The sequence below is a fragment of the Saccopteryx bilineata genome, chromosome 12 (assembly GCF_036850765.1).
Source record: "Saccopteryx bilineata isolate mSacBil1 chromosome 12, mSacBil1_pri_phased_curated, whole genome shotgun sequence".
Classification (NCBI taxonomy): Eukaryota; Metazoa; Chordata; class Mammalia; order Chiroptera; family Emballonuridae; genus Saccopteryx; species Saccopteryx bilineata.
This window is the reverse complement of record NC_089501.1, coordinates 57,762,777-57,772,658: the sequence shown is the minus strand read 5'-3', so window position 1 is coordinate 57,772,658 and position 9,882 is coordinate 57,762,777. Positions and strand designations below refer to the sequence as shown.

At 58.9% G+C, this 9,882-nt stretch overlaps 1 long non-coding RNA gene across 1 annotated transcript; it reads right to left on the bottom strand.

Annotated features, from left to right (window-relative positions):
• Window positions 1-929: 929 nt before the first annotated feature.
• Window positions 930-4,592, bottom strand: LOC136316016 (uncharacterized). The gene is made up of 3 exons (XR_010727640.1): window positions 4,231-4,592; window positions 3,400-3,535; window positions 930-2,617 (listed from the first exon to the last, which is right to left on the bottom strand). It is a non-coding gene; the product is annotated as an uncharacterized lncRNA (long non-coding RNA).
• Window positions 4,593-9,882: the final 5,290 nt, after the last annotated feature.

Here is a 9,882-nt window from a genome sequence, read left to right as displayed (position 1 = left end):
TCCCGTCGGCACCAGGATTTCAGTGTCCAAACTCCACCTGCTGGTCACTTCTTGTTCTCAGAAGCAAATAGTTGGTAGATTACCAATGCAGTGCCTTCCCTGAAGACCACGGCTAAGTGGAAGCTCCTTCCGTCCTCAAAGACATGGACGTCACCTCAGTGAAAGGTTGTCCTGCATGACAATGGCCTTCATCACAGGTTGGCAGAGTGATGTTCACCCACCTCTGACATGGGTGGCGGTTCCTGCCCGTCATGGCCTGAGCCACGTGTGGAAATGAGGAGGGGCTGCCTGGGACAACCTGTCTGAGATCCCGCCCAGGCTCTCTGTGACATCAGACACGGGATGTCAGTGCTGAGAAGGGTGTCCCCTCCTTTATAAAAGAGGGTGCTAAAGATCAAATTCAGCATGCCCCAAACAACACAGGTGCATGGCTGAGTCCTGCTGTCTACTTAGTTTGGATCCTTTCTACTAAAACTCCCTTCTCACTTGCCCGTCAGGCGCTGTCTCCGCATTAACGAACAAAGCTCGTCATCTCAGGCTGGGTCTGGTTCTGACGCCGAAGGCCCAGCGGTCAGGAGAGGTGATGTGGAAGCAGGACATGTCTTCCATGGAGGAGAGGAGCTCTCCAAGCTCTGGGAGAGGCCGGCAAGGACACCCTCTGCTTTGTGAGGACAACGTGGAGGTACCGACAGATGGCCCAATCCTGCACGTCGCGTCTAGGGCCAGACACAGAACCCGTGACAGGGAGGCTCAGCTCCCTGAATCTGGATGGAACCTGGCAACCCTGGCCAGCTGAAAGAAGACCAAATGTTCAATTCAAGGATGAGAGAAAATCCCAAAATTCAGTCCAATCGCGTTGCTTCTAGAGACTGGTTACCAAAAGCCTGAACGTAGTAGCATCAACTTGAATGCGATGTGGCTCTTAAACACAGGGTAGTGAATTTTCATATTGAATCACTTTGTTGGGAGAGATATCACAGGGCTGAGAGGAAAGGCCAGGTGAGCAGGCGGCCACGCACCTGGATGCCTGGGTCGTGTCTGTCACGTCACCTCGGGACAACTCGTTCACAGCTTTAGAAAGCAGCTCAAAATTAAACGTGGTCAGCCCCTCTTTTAAGATGCAGAACCAGGTTCACAACTGAACTGTATTCTAAATACCCCCAGGCCGTTCTCAGATAAAAACTCCCAGTTCTTAACGGAAGACAAAACCAACTGTGCCACTGGGAGCTCACCTGGGCTTTGACGTCACGTCCACATCGAGGCTCTTCCACACACATCGTCTCCTGTGGATACAGAGTAAGTATCTGTGGCCGTCATTCCTGGACATCTTCATATCTGCTGTCCCCACACAGTGGAGGACAAACAGTCATGTCCAGGAAGGAGAAAGCAGGATGAGTCTAGGGTGGTGGGGCCGCGGGGTCCTTTGGGAAGTTTTGCTCTAGGCCCTCGGGGGACTGTGTGCTTCAGGAGAGGAGAAAGGAGGTAGGCTCCAGGCCTCCTGGGAGGGATCAGGATGGTAATGGCCAGCAGGAATCACCCTGACCGCTCTCTTGGCCCTTGTGAGGTGTGAAGCTCATGCAGCTACATTCGTTTTGCAGAAACCCCAACCAACAGAACAGGCCTGGTTAGGGTGAGGCTGGGGACATGGGCAGCCCTCTCCGAAGGCCCCAACCCTGAGACACTGAGGAGTCCTAGAGGTCAGAGGACGTGGCCGGGAAACCTCCACCCTGGCCCCAACAGGAGCTGTGTTGTTTAGCCGCTGCCTGTGGGGCGTGGGTCTGGCATCTCCCACCAGAGGGGAACACAGGAAGGGAGTGCAGGCCTGGGTTTCTGTCCCCGCCTGGCCTGGAGGGAGATGTGTCCAGAGTCCCAGGACAAGAGCAGAGTGACCAGCAGCAGTCAAGGGGCTCTTGCAGCCAGCTCCCGTGGCCTGCTTCCGGCCCTGGAGGGAGATGTGTCCCAAGTCCCAGGACAAGAGCAGAGTGACCAGCAGCAGTCAAGGGGCTCCTGCAGCCAGCTCCTATGGCCTGCTTCCGGCCCTGGAGGGAGATGTGTCCCGAATCCCAGGACAAGAGCAGAGTGACCAGCCGCAGTTAAGGGGCTCTTGCAGCCAGCTCCCGTGGCCTGCTTCCGGCCCTGGAGACCTTGGACCCAGGACCGCCTTAGCCAACCGCTGTGGGTCCCCTTCCAACAATACTCCTCCTGCTTTTATCCGTCCAGGACGGAAAGAGAGCAGCAGCCCCTGCCCCCCCCCCCCACACACACACACAAGGCGTTGTCAGGGCCTGGGCTGCTGCTCCCATGAGTCTCCATCCTCAGGGCCGGTGTGGCCACACCCTGGTCATCACATGTCTGCCCAGCTGTGCTGGACCCGAGCTGTATCCCAGAGGCCGCAGGACGTGGGAGGCCGGAGCTCCTGCAGCTGGACCGCTGGGCAGCTGGGGAGGGAGTCTCCTCTGACCCCCGTTGTCAGGGTTCTCTCCCGTGAGGTTTGCGTTGGGCCAGTCGCTCAGGCGTGGATCCCAGCCCCTCGTCTCTGTCTGGGCCTTCTCCTGTGGAGGCGGAGCGGCTCCTGGGGCAGAGGTCAGGAGGGGTGTCTAGAAACACCTAGCGTTTCCTGTGGGTGGGACACGAGGGGGTGTGGATCCCTAGGGTGAGCCAGGACCATCACGGTCAGTGTCATCTGCCCACCGGCCTAAGCCCCATGCCCACTACTTCAGGACAGGAAGGGACACAGCACACACACAGAGTGCAGGGAAGGGGGGCCTTCCCGAATCCCATTGTCTCCCCAGGCTGGTCTACCCTGCTTCCCCTGCAGCCAAAGCTGTCTGTGGCCTGTGACATGGCTTTGGTGGCCCTGTCCCTTCTGCCCCGAGGAAGAGCCCCTGGGCACTGGACGGGGCCATACAACTTCCTGTTCTCCAATAACTGCGTGAGGAAGAACAGCTTGAGCCATTTCTTCCATAAAACCTCCACATTTACTGTCAGAAGTGTATGGGAGCATCTAATTTCTGTTTCCTGTCTTTGAAAATAATCAGTTTACTTAAAGAGCAGATAACGAAGACAAGGAGAAAAGCTTGATTTCCAACTAGTTTTGTGACCTCCCTAGGGAGGAACCATAGGGAGGAAGCACTCAGGGGACAGCCGGATGCAAAGATCCACGCAGACTCTGAGTCACAAACGTCCAGGAGGAGCCACCGGAGAAGCAGCAGACACCTGAGTTTGGAAGTGGCATGCCTGCTTCAGCCAGTTCAGGACAAAAGGGGACAGCGCGTCCCCACCTCCTCCGGCAGATGGTGACTGATCCAGGACTTGGGCTCAGAGCCTCCACCCAAGCTCTAAATGTCCCCCACCTCAGTCCAAACCCCCCAGTAAGGTCGTGTCCCTGGAAAGAGTCACCTTCGTCCACATGCCTCAATTAAAAAGGAAAAAAACCATCTTTGGAGGCTGCCAGTTTTCTGATGAAAAGGGGAACTGCCGATGCTGGTCTTTCTGAGTAAATAAAACACCTCGCGGTGGAAAATGACGTCTCCTCCTGGAACAAGTCAACACAGGTGTTCCCTAATTGAGGGAGGCAGGTGAGCCGCTGCCGCGATGACAATCGCCCCTTCTCTCCACGGTTCACGTCTGGCCGGCCCCTGCGTATGGGCGCGGACTTGACACCTGGCATGTTGGGTATCGAGTTCCCTTATCAATAACGGCCGGCACCTGGGGAGCAATCAAGACCGTGGGAGGAAGGCCAGGGAGCCCAGGGAGCTCAGTCAGGGACCGTTGCTCTGGAGGCGCAACAATTCACATCAAAGTACCCAGGGCCTCCGGGAAACCAAATATTGGCCATAAAAGCGCACGCAGGGGTGAATGGGGCTTTGTTAGCTCGTCAGGTGGCGCCGTCAGCTGCAAGGCTTCCAGCAGACGCTCTGAGAAGGAGACCCGGGCTCGCCAGAGGGTTTAGGGGGAGAGACCCAGCCACTGCCACCAAGGAGGCAGGACCCCAGACACACAAGGGAAGCCTCAGTCTGAGCCCAGGGCCTGGCCTCTGCCCACCTGCACCTCCAGCCAGGTCTACAACCGGTGAACCCACGCCATAGTGTGCCAGGGCACAGTCCACACTGTGGTGTACCGAGGACCAGTGCACCCCATGCCAGGGTCTGCTCCCTGCACATGCGTGCGTGCGTGTGTGTGAACACGTGTGCATTGTATACACGTGTGCATTGTGTGGTGTGCATGTACCTGTGTGTGTGTGCCCCATGGCCCCACGCATGACCTCTGGCCCCTTGGCTCTGCTGCCCTCGGGCCGCTCTCTCCTCCAGCTCCTGCGACTGTAGCTGCTGCCGGGACCTGGCCCTCCCTCCTTGTGCCAGGCCACCCACTTGTCAGGGGCCAGATGTGGAGGCGTGACCCTTAGCCTCTCCTCACACCCCACGCCAACCAGGACACATGGAAGCAGGGCTGCTGCTGGCTGGTCAGCACTGCGGGAGGGAAAGTGGACTGGTCAGCCCCCCAGCGAGTGGCCTCAGAGCAGTGTCCCCAGCTGGAGGGCACGAGCACGGGAAGCCGGGACACCTCCTGGGAAACAGTGCCACCTGGTGGTAGGTCCCCCGGTGTCTTCCCCCAGTTCTGCTCCCACACCAGGTCAGAGCCGAGAGGGACACAGCTCTCCCCAGACAGCCTGACCTCTTCTCACGGGGTGAACTGTCTCCCCAGAAAGAGACGTCTCCCAGCCCTCAGTCCCTGTGACTGTGGAAATGGGGCCTCTGCTGGTGTCACCAAGGTAAGATGGGGTCATGCTGGAGCAGAGGGGCTCCTGATGGATGGCTGGGGTCCTACCGTTACCAGAAAAGCCACAATACCTCGATTCTCGTCTTCCTGAGAAGACATCCAGGCGTGCAGGAGCACACTCAGAAGGGATTGGAAGGCACATACGGGCCTGAGACAGGGTCGGGGTTGGCTTGGACGAGCTGTTGTCCACTGCTCCCCTGGTGGCAGGCCTCATGGGGTCCCTTGGGGAACAGGGGCACGAGAGGGACCAGGAATACACACCTGGGGGGAGGGGAGGGCACGGGCATGCTCCCAGGAGGAAGAGTGCTGGGTCCCCCACTCTCAGGGCTTCTAAGGGTGGGGGTCTTGGGGAGGTCCCGGGGAAGATCTCAGTGGGACACTCATCAGCTCTCCAGGGGCCTCCTTTCAGGTCCTGGTCTCCACTGACTGGTCAGCACCAGGGCAGGGGCTCATTAGCTAAGGCAGCGGGTCCTGAGGTCAGCGGTGGCTTCCCTTGCCTGGTTTCACTGCGTTTCTGGGCCTGGAGTTGACACACGACTGAGAACTAGATGTCTTCCCTAGGGGTCAGTGCTTAAAGACTGTTCCCTGGGCCCCTGTTCTCTCCCCTGCTGCAGGGGTCTAACCCACATGACAGGCAACATGCAGGGAGGAAAGGTCAGGGGGCGGTCTGCATCCCATGACTGCCGACATGCTGGTGGAGGAGAGGTCACCCTGGGGGTCAGATCCTTGTTTTTCCAGTTTTGTCCATTGCTAGGCACCCAGGGCTTTCCGCCCTGGTGACACTTTGTGCCTGGTGTAAAGCCCTTGCTCTGCTCCTGCCTAACTGCTGCTACCACACTACTGAGAAGAGCAGGCACTGTGTGTGACACAGGAGAGGCCTGAGAGACCTGGGGGGGCTGGGGGAAGGGGGACCCTCTCTCGGGCCTCCAGATCTTGGGCCTCATCCCCCAGAGCTGGGAGAGGATGAGCATCTGTGGTTCTCAGGGTTTGTGGGACTTGGTGACAGTGGCCCTAGGAAACCCAGAGCCATGCACCAGGAGTGCCACCTTCATACTGGGGACGTGGGCGTGTCACTAACTCCCATGTGAAGAATGCGCCTGCGGACAGCACAGGACGAGGGCCGAGAGGTGACACAGTGCTCCCCCTGTGTGAGCCTCCTGCAGACAGCACAGGACGAGGGCTGAGAGGTAACACAGTGCTCCCCTGTGTGAGCCTCCTGCAGACAGCACAGGACGAGGGCCGAGAGGTGACATAGTGCTCCCCCTGTGTGAGGCTCCTGCAGACAGCACAGGACGAGGGCTGAGAGGTGACACGGTGCTCCCCCTGTGTGATCCTCCTGCAGACAGCACAGGACGAGGGCCGAGAGGTGACACAGTGCTCCCCCTGTGTGAGCCTCCTGCAGACAGCACAGGACGAGGGCTGAGAGGTGACACGGTGCTCCCCCTGTGTGATCCTCCTGCAGACAGCACAGGACGAGGGCTGAGAGGTGACACGGTGCTCCCCCTGTGTGATCCTCCTGCAGATAGCACAGGACGAGGGCTGAGAAATGACATAGTGCTCCCCTGTGTGAGCCTCCTGCAGACAGCACAGGACGAGGGCTGAGAGGTGACACGGTGCTCCCCCTGTGTGATCCTCCTGCAGACAGCACAGGACGAGGGCCGAGAGGTGACACAGTGCTCTCCCTGTGTGAGGCTCCTGCAGACAGCACAGGACGAGGGCTGAGAGGTGACAGTGCTCCCCCTCTGTGAGCCTCCTGCAGACAGCACAGGACGAGGGCTGAGAGGTGACACGGTGCTCCGCTGTGTGAGCCTCCCGCAGACAGCACAGGACGAGGGCTGAGAGGTGACACGGTGCTCCCCTGTGTGAGCCTCCCGCAGACAGCACAGGACGAGGGCTGAGAGGTGACAGTGCTCCCCCTGTGTGAGCCTCCCGCAGACAGCACAGGACGAGGGCTGAGAGGTGACAGTGCTCCCCCTGTGTGATCCTCCTGCAGACAGCACAGGACGAGGGCTGAGAGGTGACACAGTGCTCCCCTGTGTGAGCCTCCTGCAGACAGCACAGGACGAGGGCTGAGAGGTGACAGTGCTCCCCCTGTGTGAGCCTCCCGCAGACAGCACAGGACGAGGGCTGAGAGGTGACAGTGCTCCCCCTGTGTGATCCTCCCGCAGACAGCACAGGACGAGGGCTGAGAGGTGACAGTGCTCCCCTGTGTGAGCCTCCCGCAGACAGCACAGGACGAGGGCTGAGAGGTGACACAGTGCTCCCCCTGTGTGAGCCTCCCGCAGACAGCACAGGACGAGGGCTGAGAGGTGACACGTGCTCCCCCTGTGTGAGCCTCCCGCAGACAGCACAGGACGAGGGCTGAGAGGTGACAGTGCTCCCCCTGTGTGAGCCTCCCGCAGACAGCACAGGACGAGGGCTGAGAGGTGACACAGTGCTCCCCTGTGTGAGCCTCCCGCAGACAGCACAGGACGAGGGCTGAGAGGTGACAGTGCTCCCCCTGTGTGAGCCTCCCGCAGACAGCACAGGACGAGGGCTGAGAGGTGACACGGTGCTCCCCTGTGTGAGCCTCCTGCAGACAGCACAGGACGAGGGCTGAGAGGTGACACGGTGCTCCCCCTGTGTGAGCCTCCCGCAGACAGCACAGGACGAGGGCTGAGAGGTGACACAGTGCTCCCCTGTGTGAGCCTCCTGCAGACAGCACAGGACGAGGGCCGAGAGGTGACAGTGCTCCCCCTGTGTGAGGCTCCCTCAGACAGCACAGGACGAGGGCTGAGAGGTGACACGGTGCTCCCCCTGTGTGATCCTCCTGCAGACAGCACAGGACGAGGGCCGAGAGGTGACACGGTGCTCCCCCTGTGTGATCCTCCTGCAGACAGCACAGGACGAGGGCTGAGAGGTGACACGGTGCTCCCCCTGTGTGAGCCTCCTGCAGACAGCACAGGACGAGGGCTGAGAGGTGACACAGTGCTCCCCCTGTGTGAGCCTCCTGCAGACAGCACAGGACGAGGGCTGAGAGGTGACACAGTGCTCCCCTGTGTGAGCCTCCTGCAGACAGCACAGGACGAGGGCTGAGAGGTGACACGGTGCTCCCCCTGTGTGATCCTCCTGCAGACAGCACAGGACGAGGGCTGAGAGGTGACACGGTGCTCCCCCTGTGTGATCCTCCTGCAGACAGCACAGGACGAGGGCTGAGAGGTGACACGGTGCTCCCCCTGTGTGAGCCTCCTGCAGACAGCACAGGACGAGGGCTGAGAGGTGACATGGTGCTCTCCCTGTGTGAGGCTCCCTCAGACAGCACAGGACGAGGGCTGAGAGGTGACACGGTGCTCCCCCTGTGTGATCCTCCTGCAGACAGCACAGGACGAGGGCCGAGAGGTGACATGGTGCTCTCCCCTGTGTGAGGCTCCCCAGACAGCACAGGAACGAGGGCTGAGAGGTGACAACGGTGCTTCCCCCTGTGTGATCCTCGCCGCCAGCCAGCACAGGACGAGGCCGAGAGGTGCACAGTGCTCTCCCGTGTGGTGAGCTCCTGCCTGCAGACAGCACAGGACGAATGGCTGAGAGGTGACCCGGTGCTCCCCCTGTGTGAGGCTCCTCAGACAGCACAGACGAGGGCCGGAGGTGGACACGTGCTCCCCCTTGTGACCTCCCGCAGACTAGCACAGGCGAGGGCTGAGAGGTGACAAACAGTGCTCCTCTGTGTGACCTCTCCCCCGCAGACAGTACAGGACAGGGCTGAGAGATGACACAGTGCTCCTCTGTGTGAGCCTCCCTAAAGGAAAAAGGACAGCACAGGAACTAGGCTGAGAGGTGACACAGTGCTCCCCCTGTGTGAGCCTCACGGAACAAACGACGGGCAGGACAGAGCGGGTGCAGGGGCTCTGGGGGCCCTGCAGGTGACAAGGTGCACAGCAGGGGTGTGTGCAGTCTCCTTGGGCGGGTCCTCAGGCCACAGGCGGGGCTCTGGGCATGAGCAGCGCTGAGGGTGCCCCTGCTTTCCACGGAGAGCCCCGCTGAAGCCCAGGTGGGAATCACAGCTGCCCTAGGTGCCCCCAGGGCATCCCACAGAAGTGACATCATGGAGGAATTGTGACTGGTCCACATCAGGGAACAGCTCACCTTTCAAAGAAAAGCTTCCCCAAGTCTCCATCTTCCTGTCCTTAAAAGGTGGACATCTAGGGAAGCCAGCAGAGCCCTGCGCACGGCCACCCTTCCAAGAAGGAAGGGTGCTGGATGCCAACCAGTGTGTGCAGGGCCGGGACTAGTGAGGAAGTGCAGCACCGGGAATCTCAGTCAAGATAAATGACCTTCAAAACAGTTTGTTTTAAAAAAACACGCAACTAATGTAAAAATCTATGGTAAAAAAATTACCAAAAGGTTCAATGAAGACAGGATTGGGACGAGTAATTTTTTGTATTGATTTTTAGAGAAAGGAAGGAAGAGAGAGACTGATTCATTGTTGCATTGACTAAGGCAGGGGTCCCCAAACTTTTTACACAGGGGGCCAGTTCACTGTCCCTCAGACCGTTGGAGGGCCGGACTATAAAAAAAAAATATGAACAAATCCTTATGCACACTGCACATATCTTTTTTTAAAGTAAAAAAAACAGGAACAAACACAATATTTAAAATAAAGGACAAGTAAATTTAAATCAACAAACTGACCAGTATTTCAATGGGAACTATGCTCCTCTCACTGACCACCCAAATGAAAGAGGTGCCCCTTCCGGAAGTGCGGCGGGGGCCGGATAAATGGCCTCAGGGGGCCACAGTTTGGGGACCCCTGGACTAAGGCATCATTGGTTGACTCCTGTCTGTAGTTTGGGGACCCCTGGACTAAGGCATCACTGGTTGACTCCTGTCTGTAGTTTGGGGACCCCTGGACTAAGGCATCACACTGGTGACTCCTGTCTGTAGTTTGGGGACCCCTGGACTAAGGCATCACTGGTTGACTCCTGTCTGTAGTTTGGGGACCCCTGGACTAAGGCATCACTGGTTGACTCCTGTCTGTAGTTTGGGGACCCCTGGACTAAGGCATCACTGGTTGACTCCTGTCTGTAGTTTGGGGATCCCTGGACTAAGGCATCACTGGTTGACTCC